At 34.9% G+C, this 20428-nt stretch overlaps 1 protein-coding gene across 14 annotated transcripts in view; it reads right to left on the bottom strand.

The window, feature by feature from the left end:
• The window catches only part of LOC139118349 (dedicator of cytokinesis protein 9-like), a 176367-nt gene that overhangs the window by 154400 nt on the left and 1539 nt on the right, over nucleotides 1-20428 (bottom strand). The gene's annotated exons all lie outside the window — the stretch shown is intronic.

The raw sequence follows: 20428 nt of genomic DNA, 5'->3' as shown, positions 1-20428 counted from the left end.
GCCAGAATCTGAGCACCAATGGCTGTTTTCCTGCCAACTCAGTGGAAATCAGGCCAATTTTCAGTACCCCATTTTTTGCCAAGTCGATGGCACTATGTGTAGCTATCTCTTGTGCGTTTAGGGGTCATCCGAGGACAGGTTTTCTGACAAGGAACACCTTTTTTCCCTCAAATGGGTTCGCAGGGAGTCGAATGACAGGAAAAGGAGCAGGAATCTGTCCGCTGATGGCCGACTTGCCTTGGCACTGGTACAGCGTGAGACAATGATTGCCATATTCACGTAACCGAATCCGTATATCTGATTGGTGGTGACACCATTCGATGTACATGTACCAAATTTCAACTTGATGGGATTTATGAATGAAAGAATCTCCTGGGTGACAGACCGTTTTACTCATAAAATGAAAGTAATCTACGTAAATAAAACACAAATCGCGACGAAATTCATGCAATTTGTTACAATAATTTTGATCCACCTACGTCAAAAGAAAAATAAGAAGACTGTTCATGTGATAAATATATCATCCCATGGAATTTTTCTCTGTTTGACATCATCATATACTTGTCTTTTTCGCGGAGTTGAACAACTTCTCGCCTTCAGCTCAAAGTTGTACTGCTCCGCGAAAAACACTCATATACAATAACATCAAACAGAGAAAAATACCATTGGATTATATATAATAATACAAAAACAGCAATGAGGTTAAAGTTGGTAGAAGACGGCCTCCCATCTTACATGTACATGTACACCAAGGTTGGCCATGTGATTGTAAAACCTAATGCAGTGTGAAGCCAAAGGTTGATATCTTTAAAAACATACCACAGAAATGAGTATGCCTACAAACACCCACAGTCATAATCAATGTGGTTAACAATTTCAAAGACATGGCTTGCCCATACAGCAGTATTTGATAATAATGTGGAAAAACACTTTACTCTGAAAACATGGAAGTTAATGGTTGGATTAGTTGAATTACTCTGTAAATGCTGAAAGTACCTTCACTTTGATGTAAGTCTCTGGGTAGACTTGTACAAAGAGTCACTCTGGAACCATATCCTTGTAGACGTAATAATATCTTGATATTCTTTACTTTTGCACACAAAATGTCTCCATGACATATAAGTACATTATATGGAAAAGTTAAGCTGACTCAAGTGCAACAATGAAAGTCTTTTCTTCTTCCTGAAATTTCACGTCAGGGTAAGTGTAACTCTTTGTCTCTGTCGCTTAGGGTCTATATCACTTTTAAAAGCTAAATACATACAGAGTTTATTTTTGAATGCCAAGTACTGAAATGGTCCTGGGCTGTGTACTGGTTTGGCATATCTATGACTGTTTGGATAAGTACATGAATAAATGCAATACTTTTAGTTTGTTTATTTATTTATGCACATACTCATTAATTCATTTATTTACATCTGCAGAAGATAGAGAGACTGCAGTGGATGCAATATTCACCACTGAGTACCAAACTACATCTTCCCTTGGTTTTCTCTGAATAGTTTGTTTAACAATGCTTCACTGATATGATAAGGTTTGAACTTCTCACATTGAGCTTAGTTTCACTTCTTAAATCTATGAGAGTAGCATTAAGAGAACAACAATATGTGAGTTTCGGGTCATACTAACAGCACTTGGCCAGTTATACTGATATAAATCTATCTATCTACTAACAGCACTTGAAATCACAGGGGTTGAATTGTGGGTCTAATTGCGTTGAATTTTAAAGTCTGAGTGAATCAAAATGGGTGTTACTTCAGATTAAATTTGGAAGGCATCCATTATCATTTTGAATCACTGAGTGGGGTTGAATCTGGAATGTTTGGGTGACATTGTAGGGTCAGGGTTCTGTTAAAAGGGGTCAAAAGTGTGAAGTTTTACAACGCTCCTGTAAATGTAAAATGCCCATGGGTTGAGATTGGAAGGCTTGGGAAGCACCTTCATGTGTCAGGTCAAATCAACTGGGATCACTGGTGTCACTACACACTGTATATGTGTTCACTTGGAAAGGAAGGTTGGAATGTTTGTTCTGGGTTGAATCAGTCCCTGAATGGACCACAGTTAATGGAATCGCAGGTGCAAGGTACATGTATCTGTGCTGTATTTTTGAAGGATGATGGCCGAATTAACTTATATGGAACGTTAGCAAGCTGAAAACATTTCAATGTCGATTTCTTGATGTGTATAATGAGGCACACTGATCTTTATTTGATAAAAAATTGCTAACAACAACTTGTATTTCATACTTATATACTGAGATAATGTAAAATTGGCTGTTCTGTTTTCATTGTTATTATTATTTATTATAATTCCGGTGGAATAAAAAGGGGACAGCGGCTGTATTGACTTTGATAATGTTGGCAGTATTTTGTTCAGTATATCATTGGGGTTGTTATACTACTCCCTATATCATATGGCATCTAGAATTTAGGTTCTTGTTCTACTCCCTATGGCATCTTGAACTGTCCAGTATCCAGCTTGCAAACACAACCTGTGTACACATGTATGTACTGTGCATTTGTATTGTTGAAAATGAATTTCAGTCTGGACTCCAATTCAATCACCAACATAAATATATACATACACAGGCTTGGTTGACAAGTTGAATATTGTGTTCCACCATGATACATGGAAAGAGCAAGTTGATAGATGGAATGTAAATATTGACAAATATTATCAACAGCTGCAGCTTCTGTCCCCTATTACAAGGTCTACTTGTTGTTTTTCTTATGAAAATTCAATTGCATTCACTCTTGCTGTATTTTAGATTTTTTTCAAAATAGAAGTCATGAAATATATTCAAGAATTTGTTTAGTTATTATTAACACAACAGCCATTGGGTGAGGTAACAGCGTTATTTTTATACTTATATTTCTATATTTATATTTTTATTGAATTACCTATAACTGAGGAATCTAAAAAATGTAAAAAATTAGGGACCTAAAATATTTCTAGGTCAAAGCCTGATACCCAGTGTAAACCATTCAAATTCCCCTCTACATTCAAATCCTTCCTTGAATTTCTCCAGCCCCCCCCCCCCTTCCCCAAGTATTTGTGAATGCTGCCTAATTACAGTTTCTACTGTTCAAGGATACCTAACATGTTGACATTAGAAATGCTTGTCAAGGGAGGATGGTCCTCTACTCCTACTCCATTCAGGAATAATTAATACTGGCAAGTGGACAGAATTTTGGACATCACAGGAGTTTCATTACAGTATTCAAATACTTCAAAGCATGTATTCTCCATGTCATATTGTTATTAGTGCATGAATCAATATATTCTTTGCAATCATTCAATCCAAATCTGCCCACAGCCAAATATTACCATATATATTGATACTGACCGCTGTGAACACCATTACACAAAGATTTTCTGTAAGATTTATCATCTCAATATTCCAAGAATGAAAATTAAGATATGATTTCTGCTGTATTTATAAGAAGATATGACAACATGGTATAGAAAAAGTCACGGTTGGTGGGATGATGAAACTTGCCAATGTGACTTGACTAATGACATATACAGGTACAACAACACTGATCTGTTCAGGAGGTACATGTACTGACTTTATTGTTATTCACACAAACAATGCATGACAGAAAATTTATAAGGCTTCAACTATGTAAAACGGTAAATATACTCAATTCTCAGAAGAGTAGTGCAGTATTCAAAATATAATGGGTTAGAGCAATGTCTTTAGAGCAGACATTTTGTGGAAGTAACTCAACAGAGTTTAGGGCAAAAGTGAAAAGACAAATAGGAATATATTTTATATCAAACTTTATAATTTGGTTCCTTTCCCATAGCTGATGAGATATTGATTTTCTCTATTCATTCGATGTACTTATAGTTGGAAAAATACACATTGGACAGAATAATAAGAATGATACTGTGATGATTGAATGCATGTGTTCTTTAGGATTGTCATAAACTAAGGAAAAACAAAGGTTGGAGATAGATTTTAGCTGTGGGGGAATGACGGACTACTAGAGCTATGAATGGCAGTAAGGAAGATGCAAGTAAAACTGGCAAAATATTTGACATCCAACTTATATATTTAATATGAAAGCCTCTTATTATGCTAATTTGCATATTGTCAATGGACATCACATGATGTAATTGCCTTCAAAAGTACTTTGATCTGCTCCTAGCTTACATCATAAAATATAAATCAAAGAATGTCAATAGGCTGTCATTCAATTACACATTCATTTATGTACACGCAAACTCTGTTTAAATGACTAACATCAACAACAGATATGATTTCCAGCCACTGGTATTTAATTCTACAATAGACTTGCCTGACAAACAAGTACCTGTATACCTGATATGTAGTTATCTATTATAAACAAACATTTTTGGGTATGCCAACAGAAGATAATTGATATGTCCTGGCAGGTTAGAGCAATAACCTGTAATACAATATTTCTTTCACTGAAAATATAATAACGTATGCTAATTTCACTTTTCACTTTCTTGCTTTTCATTTCAATAAAGAGTTGAATGATATATAAAAAACTTTCAAAAAATTAAAAATTTTGGTGTGCAATTGAAAGATCAAATAGGGATTTTGTCATTTTCAGTTGACCTACGTTGCATAACTTTATTATACACATGCTGAGGTTGACAAATATTGCTGACCCTGTTTAAAACCTAAAAACGGTACTATGTACTTCACACATACTGAACAGTGAACTATTAGAAAATGTCAACTTATTTTTTCAGTATACTACAGCAACCACATTTGTATCTGCCACAGTTACAATACTATAAGGAAATTCCCTTTAAGGGAGAGCAAAATTGTACTAGACCTAAGAAACAATGTTATAAAAGGGTCAAACATAAACTCTAGCGATAGTCGACTACACAATGGCATAATGTAAATAACATTTCAATAGCTTCCATGAATATTTTAACAATAGCCGCTTGTGTCAAAGAGAAACCCAATTTAAAGCAAACTCAATTTGGACAGCCCAGGCTTTCTAATACTGAACAGAAATTGCCTCAAATGACACACCTGCCAATCAATATCCAGACCATTCTTCTCTAATTAATGCAAAAAAAATTTTTATTATCTATTATTATGAATAACACAAATAATCTGACGTTCATCAATGCTGAAAGTCATATTAAACACTAAAACTGATGGATTTCTTGTGTATTTCTCGGTCTAGTGATAGTTTTCAAAAACTGATTTGCAGGAACAAAGAATTACCACTGATTCAGTGTTTTGTGAATTTTCATCCAAATTTTGTCAAATCAATACAGTGACAGGCTTACAACTAGGAAAGCATGTTCCAGCTAACTCACCGAAAATTTTTGTTAAGTTTGTATCGAACCAGGAAGTGACACATAGAGTAAAGCTACTGGCAAGTGCATGGTCCTACCCTTCCTGTATTGTAGCAATACTCTGACCTCATCCCAGTGGCAAGTTACATCCAACTTACAGTCAGAGCTAAGAGAAATGTCTCACCTTGTAAAAGTTCTGCTTTGGGAATTCATCGTTTAGAGGATCATTTTCTGAAATTGTTATCAACTCAGACGGTGCAATATGTCCATTTGTCGTTGCCATGATCTGATACTTCACATATGTAGCTGGGTATTAAATGAATAAGTTGATGGGATGCAGCACTGAGGGGCCCCAGGGTTTCTCAATAAACTCTTTGTAATCTTATCCACACAGGAAGTTACAATATTTGGTGGTGTAAGGCAGCTAGGCATGTGGAGGCCTCTTTCCCGAGAAACACATCAATATTAAACTACAATTCACTAATGTGGACAATTCCATTCTAAAAAGTGTTATCCTGAATGTTCCATTTCACTGGAGGTTAGAACAGACTGGATCACTGATACAGTTTTGATAAAAAAAAGAGAAGTCTAACAATGTGACACCAAACTCAAAATGTTATCCTACGACAGATACAAAAACAACAAACTGCTTTGTTAAGACCATTCTTTTATCTATCATTTATCACCATGAAATTAATTATGTATTTCAATGCTATTTCTTCTTCAAAATCCTTTTTCATTTAAATGCCTATTGTTATGGTTATATTGAGAAAAATAAATGCATTATTCCTCACATAATGGTATCTTTGCCTATTTTGACTAGTCCTGAATTCATAATGCTATCATTACATTGAACTGTAACATGGCAGTATTATGTACAGTATATGTGGAATATTACTAAGTAAATTTCTTTTTTTAATTTGGACAAAAATTAGGATAACACTAACTGTTCACTTTTCGACACCTCATCAAATATTCTATGCAATCATGAGGCTGGTTTTATTAGTCAGTGTGGATGCAGTCCGACGGGGACTTATAGATTGGGTCCCATCCGTCCATCTGTCTGTCTGTACGTCCGTCTGTCACCAGCCATTTCTCTATCACCCCTGAGCCGATTTTTTTCAAACTGTGTGCAAGGATAAAGTACATGGCATATATATGCAAGTCAAATTATTTTGCAATACGATCAAATATGGCCGCCAGGCGGCCATTTTGTTGCAAATTTTTTCATGTTTTTGAACCATAACTCAACTATCCCTGAATCAATTTTGTTCAATGTTGGTACACAGATAAAGAAAAGTACTATGGCATATATGCACGTCAATTTATTTCACTATACAATCCAATATGGCCACCAGGCAACCATTTTGTTGTGATTTTTTCATGTTTTTGAACCATAACTCAACTATCCCTAAACCGATTTTGTTCAACGTTGGATAAAGTACTATGGCATATATACATGTATGCATGTCAATGTATTTTTGTGATACGATCCAATATGGCCACAAGGCGGCCATTTTTGGTTTTTTTTCATGTTTTTGAACCATTGACTCAACTATCCCTGAACAGATTTCATTCAAACTTGGCACAGTAGTGTGCATTTCAAACACCAACAGCCATACATGTAACTTTACTGTCCCACGTACACAAACATGAACCCCAACAGACCACTATCATGTGATTTCCCAAAATTTAACAGATTCACCCCTCTCCCCTGTAAGGATGTAATTCAATCACCATAATTCAAACACCATGATCCAGCGAGGACTGTGTCATCAGCGATGACTTGTTTCTTATCAGGGCTTCCATTTTTATGCAGCAATTCAGATAACGAGCAAGCCAATGTTTGAAAATTACAATATAAGACTTTCCAGTTAGTAATGGCATTATGTCTTTTTTGTTGCTGGTTACTATCACTCACCAAGTGGTTAACAAATTTGCTTGCATTTTTGATTATGGATATTACAACTAAATGTAAAAGTTATGTTCAGCAACTTTTAGTAGTAAGGTACACATAACTGGAATTCTATACATTGTTTTATTTTGTTTTAGAGTGATATAACACATTGGATATACCGGACATTCCACAAGGGAACCATTTACAAAACACGGGTATCCTGTTTAACTTTTTAAGGTAAGATACATGTACATCAAGATGAACAAACAACAATTTTATGGGAAGGCCCCAATGGCCAGCAAATCACACCTAAACTGAAAACTAGAGTTTGAATAGTTTAAAAGACAAATGTGCACATGGTGACCTTTACAGGATTTGGAATTACATGTCTTGAGTATAAAAGTTACAATATGAAATTTTGAAATAAAATATTCATAGTTTAGTTCATAGTTGCCACAAATTCTACTTGATCTCAAAATTCAAAGTCAAAGTTTATTAGTAATTTTATATTTGAATGTTTTGGTATGTTGATTGATCATCATGGACCAGGGCATAGAATTACATGTAGTAACATCATGATAGTGGTAAGTTTTGTGTAATTTGTCTTGTAGTTGTCTCTTTGTATTACCGGTATTGCACATATATCCATGTGTTATATTGTTACCTTGGTTATTAGAATATCAATGGCTAATGGTATTGGCATTTCTGTCATTCTTCCAAGAAAGTTTAGTTATGAACAATAAACCTACAACTTGGTATTAAAAGTTGTATCCCAATGTTGTGAGATAATAGTACAGAAATTTAGCAATGCTATGAATGCAAACTTTATACTGATCCATGTACAAATAGCAATATCTATATCTTTTGTCACATTGTCTGCCTAGTAACTGAAACATCAAGCTGAACGACTGCTGACGGACAGAAAGACGCATGGATACATGGATGCATGGAAAGGTGGAACCCAATCTAAAAGTGCCGACCAAATATCAAAGTGAACAGCTTCAGTATTCCTCTTATGGATTTCATTCTAGTCTGATATTTACTGCCACTGATAGAAGCTGATTTCATTCTAGTCTGATATTTACTGCCACTGATAGAACAGCGTACACGGGCTTGTTGTTTATTTGTGTTGTTTGTTTGTTTGTGTGTATGTTTGTGTTTGTTTATTTGTTATTTTTAATAAAATAACAGCGAAAAGCTGTTTTGTTAATATTTGTCAATAAAGAGCAGTTTATTTGTTTATTTGTTTGTTTATTTATTTGTTTGTTTGTTTGTTTGTTGATACGTATTTCCGATGGTTAGGGTTAGGGTTAGGCTTAAGTTAGGGTTAGGGTTAGGGTTAGGGTTAGGGTTAGGGTTAGGCTTAAGTTAGGGTTAGGGTTAGGGTTAGGCTTATTCACTCCCTCTATATATTGAGTCTCAATATATAGAGGGAGTGAATAAGCCTATATAGTCTCAATATATAGAGGGAGTGAATAAGCCTAACCCTAACCCTAACCCTAACTTAAGCCTAACCCTAACCCTAACCCTAACCCTAACCCTAACTTAAGCCTAACCCTAACCCTAACCATCGGAAATACGTATCAACAAACAAACAAATAAATAAATAAATAAATAAACAAACAAATAAACAAATAAACTGCTCTTTATTGACAAATATTAACAAAACAGCTTTTCGCTGTTATTTTATTAAAAATAACAAATAAACAAACACAAACATACACACAAACAAACAAACACAAATAAACAACAAGCCCGTGTACCCTGTGCTGATAGAAGCTGATTTCATTCTAGTCTGATGTTTACTGCCACTGATAGAAGCTGATTTCATTCTAGTCTGATATTTACTGCCACTGATAGAAGCTGATTTCATTCTAGTCTGATATTTACTGCCACTGATAGAAGCTGATTTCATTCTAGTCTGATATTTACTGCCACTGATAGAAGCTGATTTCATTCTAGTCTGATATTTACTGCCACTGATAGAAGCTGATTTCATTCTAGTCTGATATTTACTGCCACTGATAGAAGCTGATTTCATTCTAGTCTGATATTTACTGCCACTGATAGAAGCTGATTTCATTCTAGTCTGATATTTACTGCCACTGATAGAAGCTGATTTCATTCTAGTCTGATATTTACTGCCACTGATAGAAGCTGATTTCATTCTAGTCTGATATTTACTGCCACTGATAGAAGCTGATTTCATTCTAGTCTGATATTTACTGCCACTGATAGAAGCTGATTTCATTCTAGTCTGATATTTACTGCCACTGATAGAAGCTGATTTCATTCTAGTCTGATTTACTGCCACTGATAGAAGCTGATTTCATTCTAGTCTGATATTTACTGCCACTGATAGAAGCTGATTTCATTCTAGTCTGATATTTACTACCACTGATAGAAGCTGATTTCTTCTAGTCTGATATTTACTGCCACTGATAGAAGCTGATTTCATTCTAGTCTGATATTTACTGCCACTGATAGAAGCTGATTTCATCCTAGTCTGATATTTACTGCCACTGATAGAAGCTGATTTCATTCTAGTCTGATATTTACTGCCACTGATAGAAGCTGATTTCCTTTGACAGTTTCCACACCTGATATGTTCTACTTGACTAGACAAGTGTCTTAGATTACACAAGATGATATTGATAAACCCTTTGAGAATTTGCTAAAGAAGATTTATCACCATGTACTTTCTTACAAGGCCGACACTCAAATTCTCTTCTGACAAAAATTAAATGATACACAATCCACATTAAAAGACAAGAAATATTGGCAGCGTCAGCATGACGCGTGTAACAGTGCAAATCTGTGACATGGCTCCTTCTATGAAGCAATTAATGTATACAAAAACAGCACCATTGTTTGCTACAAGTTTACAATCCAATGCACAAAGACAGTTAATTTTTATCTTTTCTACTCCTGTCCTTGTGACTATTTTCGAATGAAATAAAATAATCTTGTTTTGACGGATGAAGATGACTGCCTGACTTCTATATTGGATATCCATTAATAAATTGACATATGTACACTGTATGTACACTGTCCTGAAAGTGGTCAGGGCATATCTGAGTAACAGCTGCAGATGGACACATTGACAAGCAAAGTCTAATCCATTAGTCCACCTGCATTTCTTTTGTGAGGACTCCAAACCTATTTCAAGTCTGAATAGTAAACAACATTTTTCAAAAACCATATTCACGTAGCATGATTAACTATTGACTGCATGGAAATACATTGCAACGAGAAAGACACCATACTGATCTAGTTTCAATGTACAGTATAATACTTTTAAATCAGTCAGATTCAAATTTGCTACCAACTGCTGTATGTGTTGCAAAGAAGTTGTGTTCAAAGGTTGTATTCAGAATGTTTGTTTTAGAAATACAGAGTGAGTGACAGACAATAAGTAAAAACACTAAAATTGCAAACAAAATGAGTAACAGACGCTGGACACTAAAATTTTTGCATATATTGTGGATTATTGATACTTAATAACAATTGTAATATATACTTGACAACAGCACTATACAAAAATTGTATCTACAAATACATTTACATCTTTTATCTTCTGGACCAATCAATAACTGAAAACATTTATGTCATTCAGATTGACCATTTTGCGTCAGTGTAGCACCAGTGCTTGGCCCTGGCCGATGTAAAATAACCAATGTGGACATGCTTTGTCGGCCAAGGACCAACGTAGTTTGGTCCCAGCAAGAAGGGGGTTCACGTCCGGCTAAAAATTTGGGCTGACGCAAATTTGCACGTGTGAACACGTTACGTCGGCCCTGGTCCCAGTTGATCAGGCCTCCGGCATGGATCAAAGTTTAAGTAGTCACCCTATTCACACAAAACAAACGGCATCTGAAACTTAAGTTTACACTTATCAAAAATCTTAAATCCAGTCTTTATCATCCCTCATGTATGCAGAACTATATCTTCCCACCAACTTTTGCCCCGCAAGCGATGTCATTTGATTCATGGTGCACGTAAGAGACACATTGGTGAACAACGCTCATGTCAAAAATGCCGCGCACTGGTTATTTCTCCACTGCCGCCTACGCTCATCCAATAAATAGTGAAGATCTCTCCGATGATTAAAATGGCGAGTGGTGGTCATATTAGCCCTTCTTGAGTGTAAAAAACGCAGGAAAATCATGAACAGGAGAAACACCGTGTTTGACAGGTCAGAGGTCACAAAGAACGGTAAATTTACATCGGCCCTAATTCTGGTACCGGTAAGTGTGGATAAGTGCGGACAAGGCCCAAATCTATTCTCAAAAGGACAATTAATTTAAATCGGCCTAAATTTTAGTTGGATTGCAAATGTGAATGAAGTAATTAACAAAGGCACTGAATCAAATATTATTATTTATATTCAGTGAATTTGCACCCTACTTCCTTTGCTCAATCATTACTGTTTATGAACATGTCCAAAAAATCAAATTGCTTTGCCCCTCCTGTACCTTTGCATTTACAACAAGTTTATAACATAGACATGTAAAGGGTTAATGCCTCTGAGATTCTCCTAAAAAATCATAAGAATTTCTAATCCAAGTACAGCTTTAATTTTCATCATTGAGATATCTATGGCCATTTAGAGAACAGACTGTAAGGCCTAGGATTCCTAAGCTTAGAATCTAGTTGGCTCATTTTGGACTGTGCAAACCACACAAGTTACACCTCCTATTATTTTGACAGTGTGTCAGGATTTGTAGAGCCTCAGATTAACTGGCCAGGTATCAGCTGGACTGGGGATTCAAGAAACTAGAAAAACAGCCAAAGGTCAACATCACAAAAGTGATTCTATTTACATGTAAATGCACTACAACATTCAAATAAAAATATTTCACACAACATATACTGAATACACACAGCTGGTTTACAAGAATAGCTTCTATCTATTCTTACTGGAATGAATGTCATTAACAAAGTAAATGCATACAGTCTATACATGTTGACAGTATCTTCTCAGTCTGGGCAATTATTTCATGTCAAAAATTGGTCTACAAGTTAATTAAGCTTGATCTAATTAAACAAAATGATGACTTAAATGTCACAATTCTAGATAAAGATAAACTGATGAAATAAAAGGTAAAAGATCAGTTAACTGTGACAGTATTTTGGGGAAGAGATGGGCTTCTCAAATAAAAAAGCTTTAGAGCAGTAAGCTACATACCCTACAAATAAATGTGTTTTCAGAATTATGGTTGAAAAACTCAATAATTGAACACATATTTTTAATTTTGTTAATATTATTAAATAGCAATAAATGCATATCAGCTCAAAGTTTACTTTAGAAATTTAAAATTTGGGGTTGTACAAAAAATATACAATAATGCAATTAAGGCTTATGCTATTTCGCAAGAAATACCATGCAAAGATGGCAGGCTAAAACACAAATGTACCACAAACTACATGTTCATGTATACCACTACCCAGTGAAATAGAACATGTCTGCCGTGGAAAGAAACCATAAAACAACCACAACCAATCAAATATGATTCTTATAGCTTACCTGAACATTCTGTGCAGTATCTGCACTGTTGGTTATCACAATTGAAATAAATGACTTCAATTCTGTCTCATTTAAGTCCATCTTGCCACCTAACAACAACTAGCTATTCTATTATTCCATGTGTTGTCACTGCTACTGCTACCGTACTCTATAGCTGTCTCTCCCCTAGATAGTTTATTCTAGCATTGATTATGCCGATCACGTAAGTTGTAAACTAGAAATAAATAAATGAAGCCTACTACTTGGGTCTCAAGCAAGCACCTTTACTAAATACAGCAACAGATGTGCGAATAATTAAGAAATTCACGATGTGAAAACTGTAATTGATATATGGGTATATTATTTGTATGTTGATTCCTCCCATGAGATATTACTGTTCAAATACAACTGTTCCATTATACTAACTGAATACAATATTTCATGTTGAAAACAAAAAATGTTTATAAAACATGCATTTTTTTACTGTACACTATTGCTTTTTTAAAGCTAGAGAAATTCATCACATGAACACGCTGGTTGTGCTGAGAGACGATGTTTCACTATCTTTTTAGAAATCAGCTTCACCCTTTGAGCGCCAAAGTCAATTTTTGTTGCCTTTATAGCACCCAAGTAATGTTTTTTCAGATTTTTGCCAAAATTTTGATAAAGAACAGCAGCAAATGAAATGTGATATCCACTTGGTCAAATATCATCAAAAAATTACCCAAAAAATCATAAAAATTGGTGAAATTTTGCGCTAAAATTTTGGCGGGAAAAAATTACAGCACTCAAAGGGTTAATAATGTTAATTTATTGAAAATAAATACAAGAGCAGACAGTTTCAGTCTATCATCCACAGTGCTGTAATAAACCCAAAGCAGCTGGTATTTTTTTCACCTTTTTATTATGATCTCTCAAGAAAAGATCATTATAATGTGCGATTGCAACAAAGATGCACTTAAGTTTGCTGAACATACATGGTCACACAGCAAATATAATTGACTGTCTAAACCTACACTCAAATTTTAAAATAAAGCTTATTGCAAATTTAGTTATCCTACATAGAATTTTCAATTTTGTGTAACAATATTTACATTTGCTGCAAAAATGAATACCACGGAGGATGATGTACACGTAGGAATTTTGTAGCTTGTAAGCATAAATGAAAGTTGGCAAATATGGCTTCAGGTACTATTTATGTATTCACAGAAGAATTGGGTCTATAATTTTTCATTGCACAACATACATTGAAGGATTGGGTCTATAAGATTTCATTGTACAACATCCATTCTTTACATGGGAAATGTTACACGATGTCTCAGAAAATTTACATATTTCAAAGGAAAATTATGTAAAAACATACACTTTTGAGAGCCCAGGTCTTATTATAAAATTTCTTAGAGTTGATACACCTCTTACAAAATAATTTACATCAACAATTGTACTCTAGAGGGAGCTATGCTCCAAACCAGAAGACGTTTATTGCAACAAAAGATAAAAACATTGATGATTCTGTTCATGCTCCTTTCTTTTGGATTTCATTGCCATCTGAGATTGGCTCTGCAAAAAATGTTGAATGTTTGAGACGTGCTTTGAAGACTTGCCATTTTAGTTTTAGTTTTATCAACTGTGATTTTTAGCCATTTTGCTCATTTTACGCTGTTTTTACTTCCTTTCCAAATTTCTTTGTGATATTTGTGACTTTTATTTTAAAAACAATCTTTGCTCTCATTTTAGTCATGTATTTTTTTTCTTCAGTCATGTACAGCGCGCTGAGACGTATGTGTAGTGCGTTTTAAAGAAGTTTTTAATAATAACAATAATGATTCTTTACTAAATAATCAAACATGACGAAATGGAAAGGTCACAACAGCATCTTGAACTCAATCATATACTATAGTAGAATTATATTTTTATAGTAAAGTTTTCACTTTTTTTTTCCTTACTCCTTATTTGATCCAAACACAAATATTGTAATTCACATATACCACAGATCTGCACAGGAAACACCCTATATGCGCAGCCCAGGGCCTTTATGCCACATATCTACCGGTACCTAGCAAACTTAGACCTTGCCGGTATACACTACAGATACCCAATTGTAGATCTACACAGCAAAGACCATATGATATGTATTTATACCCAATTTTAGATCTATACAGCAAAGACCATATGATATGTATTATACCCAATTGTAGATCTACACAGCAAAGACCATATGATATGTATTATACCCAATTGTAGATCTACACAGCAAAGACCATATGATATGTATTATACCCAATTGTAGATCTACACAGCAGAGACCATATGATATGTATTATACCCAATTGTAGATCAACAAAGCAAAGACCATATGATTGTATTATACCCAATTGTAGATCAACACAGCAAAGACCATATGATATGTATTATACCCAATTGTAGATCTACACAGCAAAGACCATACAATACTATAACAAAATCATCTACACTACAAAGAGGACCCTATATATTTTAGATCTACAAAGCAATGACTATATATACTACAGACTACAAAAAAGACTCTAAATTTTAATTCTATACAGCAAAGAAAATATATTAGCCATGTCAAACACCCAAAAAATTGTTCTTCAGCGTGAAGTTCAGGTAAAATTGTCCCAACTTTGGGGGCATATTTCTCCCAAATAAATGGTGTCTTTTTCACTCATGATACCTCATTTTGGTTGTCATAAACTTCTTCTTTCATTTGTCAAGAAAAAAAATAACGAAAGAGTAAAACCAATAAAAAGTTATAAGAACTTGAAAATTAAGTTTCGTTTTGTTGCACTGATCACCAGTTTTGGAAAGTTTGAAAACACTGCGATTCAGAATTTACTTCTGAAGATGCTTTGGGACTGGTAAATTGTCATGAACTGAACAAAATATTACTTTTTTAATGCTAAAAAATGCATATAAAGATATGTTGGTAGTATGCATCCATTGCACACCTGGAGTGGTTTTCACATCATACATGTATCTTTGACCAATGATTGTAGTTACCCTTGCCTGAAATCAATATAGTACTGACCATGTACTGACCACTAATAATAATTATCAAACATGTCTTATGACCAGCCTGTCACCTGAGATAAACAAAGCAAGACCTTTCATCCAGTGTAAAGAAATCAAGACCTTTCATCCAAGGTAAACATGGCAAAGACCTTCTACCTTCCATTATCGTCATTCTTATGTTCCTGTCAATACAATTGACTTACTTCCTACACTTCCTCTTTAGAAAGTCTGGAATTTGAATTTACAAATTCACAAATACACTATTAAAGCCGTCCGTATATACCAATAGCCTACACTGCACACACAGTGAAAGAAGGAATGCTAAAGATGTCTTTGTTTATAATCTTTTTGTTCTGATAAACATGCTCCACTTAATTATAAGAGCTGATCATTTTAACATAGTGCTTGATGAAGTGGAATGTCCTGCCAGCAGTAAACCTTTGGCATGCAATTCTACTGACAGAACAGGGGTTGTCACTTTGGATATTACTGTGCAAGTAATGAAAACTATTTGTTATTGACAAATACTTTAGAACAGAATACATGTTATGTCCATGTATGCATGACTTTTAAAATTCTATTAGAAAGTGTAATGAATACCATGTTACAGATAAAATTAATGGGAAATACATGTTTATTAAAAGGAACAAAACGTAGGGCCAATGTCCCTGAAGCTACTATAGACGGTACAGAGGACATACATAGCATAATACCTGATAAAGCGAGAGCAGAGGTCCTTTGGCAATACAGTGTATTCTTATGGCAGGAGAACTGCTTCAGTATGGCTCATACTTACAGAGCCCCCTATAAACACAGACATTCATCAATAGCCAGCATAGTGCCTATAAAAATGGCAAAAATTGTCCGAAAAATGCAAAATTGCAGATTTCATCATAATTTTGATGCACTATACATGAGATAACCCCAGCAAACATGTGTACCAAATATCAAAGCTATCAGGTGAGCAGATGATCAAAAATGGTAAAAATTGCCTCAAAATTACATAATTGCAGATTTCATCATAATTTTGATATATCAACTGCTATTCATCACTACAAACCTATATACCAAATATCAAAGTTGTCAGACAAGCAGTTTTGATGAAATAACTTTTTGACCAAAAATGACAGAAAAATTCCTTAAAAATACAAATTTGCACATTTCATCACAATGTGAATGAATCTAAGTTAGGTCATCCCTAGGGACCTGTATACCAAATATCAAAGTTGTCTGACCAGCGGTTATAAGGAAGATTTTTCACCCAAAACGCTTTTTTAAGCTAATTTGCATATTTTTAACAATATTCAAAAACAAAAAAACAGTTTCTCATAAATATTTTGCATCTACACAACAAATATCAAATCTGTAAGTACTGTGGTTCTCAAGATAATTGAGTGGGACGGACATCCTCACAAACAGACATACATACATACATACATACATACATACATGTACATATATACATACATACAGACTGACTGAGGACGGATACCCATCCCAATAGTTTCTACAGACTGTAGTCTATAGTAGCTAAAAATTACTGAGCACTTTTTTATTTTCTGAGTTTGTTCACCGGGTTTCAAATTCAGGGATAAGTCAGAGAATCAATATGTAAATTTACTGATTTTAAAAACCTAACACTACAGCCAAACACTTTGTATGAAATCAGTAGATTAATCAAAAGAGAATAATTGGTGATTCCACAATATCCATTATTGATCAGTGTTTACAGTATTCATTACACAACCCTAACCCTTAGGGACTTATCAACTTTGCTATCCCAATGCTGCACATTGTGTAGTATGTCATTACGAAGTACAGTGTACCTAATATCATATGGCAAATTATGTCAATTATTTACTCAAACTCTCCATTTATGACTAATAACAATGCATTGTGCCAATCTCACCACAATATGAGCCAAGGATGGGTTAGGAGCCCTCTATAGCTTCACTAGCTTTATGTGAAGGTTGTGATATAAAGGCTTTGGACAAAACTGTGAATATTTTAATAAACATACTGACTTTCTGATGATAAAATTTAGTTCATAATTAGTAAGATTATAAAGTTTCATGAAAATTTGACAAGTGATTTCGATGGAAATTGATCGACAAGTGCGTTGAGTCAATAAGAGGTGCCAGCGCCACTGACGTTGTGACCGAGTGAGGGTGTGCATGCTGCATAGACAGTGTATATTCATGTAAAACAAAGTATTTACTCATAGTTTTGGAAAGTTTGAAACCACTGCAATTCAGAATTTACTTCAGAAGATGCTTTGCAACTGGTAAATTTTCATGAACTGAACAAAATATTACTTTTACAAATGCATATAAAAATTTGGTGGTTCCAGGTAGTATGCATACATTGCACACCTGGAGTGGTTTTCACATCATGTACATGTATCTTTGACCAATGATTGTAGTTACCCTTGCCTGAAATCAATGACCATAAAAATGCATTGCGCCAATCTCAAAACAATATGAGCCAAGGATAGGTTGGGAGCCCTCTATAGCTTCACTAGCTTTATGTGACGGTTGTGAAATATATGCTATGGACAAAACTGTGAATATTTTAATAAACATACCTGCAAATTCTTTGATATGCTGACTTTATTCATTATAGACATCACATGTCACAAGTATTAATGAAATTTAACAACTTATGAAATATTATTAGCCAGGAAATCTAATGTAGCATCAACAGCTGTCAACCTTAATGAGAACACCATAGTCAGTAGTAACTTCTTCTGTCTATGAATTTATATTTTGAGTGATATTGACATTTTTTTCTGAAATTTTACTCATTGGAAGAGAAGATACACAGATTTATGCATGTGGTAATGCTGCATGTAGTTGACATCTGTTGTATGTACAAGATTGAAATAAAATTTCAAGAAAACATAGTTTTACATATACTGTACCAGTCCACGTACAAACCCTTCCATTACCATCGGAGAATTTTTGAAGATGCTGTATGTACATGAACATGTATAAGCCCCTATTCTAGTTTAATTATGGAAAGGATTACAAAAGTGTTGAGAATCATTACAGTTGTAAAATAACTCTTAAGACCAAAGAAACGACGCCGTGTAAAGTGCTAAAACAATGCCACATTTAAGTTCTACGACATAACAGCGAGTAGACTTGGTTCAAGTCTGTAATATGTGAATGTTTGAGTGGAGTGACCGCAATGATTTGTATTGTGCTTTCATGTGAAACGTGTGCGTGAGTGGAGTGGACGCTATGGGTGGGATGATGCTATACAGGGGAGTTTCACCAAGAATCACAGACTTGGCTTTCTTGAAGGGTTTGCGTAGCTATAAATTATTCGTGAGATAATGTTTTAAAGATGTCATCACTAAATTTTACATATTGGGAGGAGTTACCTATTGATGCCAAGCGAGACGTGCATTGAACTCACTTAAAACTTACTCATATGTCAGTGATTTTCCGCTGCCGGTTGGTGCGCAGACGAACATGTCTTTTCCCTCAATGTAACTCTCAACAAACTTTTTGGTAATCTCGCATGATTAGCAACGGTCGACCGATCAGTTGTAAAATGCGGTCGATGTACGAACTTGATGCCATTACTCCCCCAACGCTCAGCGTACTCGATGTCTAAGTGGCTTTGCACAACATGGAGATGACAAAAAAGTAAAAAAGAGTAATGTCTGCAGAGGTTCATCAGCATGCGTTCTCCTTATTTGCCAGAATAATAGCTGGAGCTGGCAATCATTTTGTATTTGCGTGACGTCACTGTGTACACAGTCCGTCTGGCCGCCAGTACTTTAAAAGAAGTCCAAGTCGGTGAATCCAGCAGAAACTAACTCGATCACTATACTGCGCAGACTCAAAGGTAATGCATTCAATGGCTGGGAAAACATGGCCTGGGCTACCAAATTCCGAATAGCTTTGTACGAAATAGGAGAGACACAAGAGAAACTATTATAAGAGAAACACAAGAGAAACTATGATAAATGATTTCATTTTTTAAAAATTCACCGACTTGAACAAGTCTGAACAGCAAGGTAAAAAAAGAGTTTTCCCTGTACTTGTGATTATGTAACACACTGTGACCCCTGTTACCTAATGGAACAGTCCTATTCTGACTTCAGCCCATCATTTTTCATTTCTGATATATGCTGTTTGTTTTCCTTCTTGGGTCACAAAATTTCATTGTTTGAAACAATTATGTTTTCATCTGTGAAGAGTTTTGACTGGTGACTATTGCAAATCCCACTGCTATGTTGTTATGTTTACCAGAAACCATTTCATCTTGGAAAGTTTGGTTGCATTAATCTACATCTATTTGTGGACAATAAAGTATGGGGTTCGGAAACTGTTCAAACACGTCGATCGCGTTCCATAAACAGTGAGCATGGGGCATCCGTGTTTCTGGGAGCCGGCATTACTGAAAGTTGGTAATGGCGGCTCCCAGAAATGTTTTCGGAACGCGATTGACGTGTTTTAACAAAGTCCAAACCCCATAAACGACAAGGTTAGTGTAGTATAGTGTTTAGTCTTCAGTACTGATTTATTTATTTATTTTTATTTATTTTTATTTATTAAACTTCATCACTGGCATACAAAGACAAAGAAGACACAATGACAAACAACGAACTCACTAGGAGTGACACTAAAATAAAATGGCCGCCAGTGAAAGGTTCAGACAAACAGGTGACGAGCACCTCTATAACTGCC

This window comes from Ptychodera flava, chromosome 19 (assembly GCF_041260155.1).
Source record: "Ptychodera flava strain L36383 chromosome 19, AS_Pfla_20210202, whole genome shotgun sequence".
Lineage (NCBI taxonomy): Eukaryota > Metazoa > Hemichordata > Enteropneusta > Ptychoderidae > Ptychodera > Ptychodera flava.
Note: the sequence above shows the minus strand (reverse complement) of the source record. Positions and strands in the feature narration are given on the sequence as shown.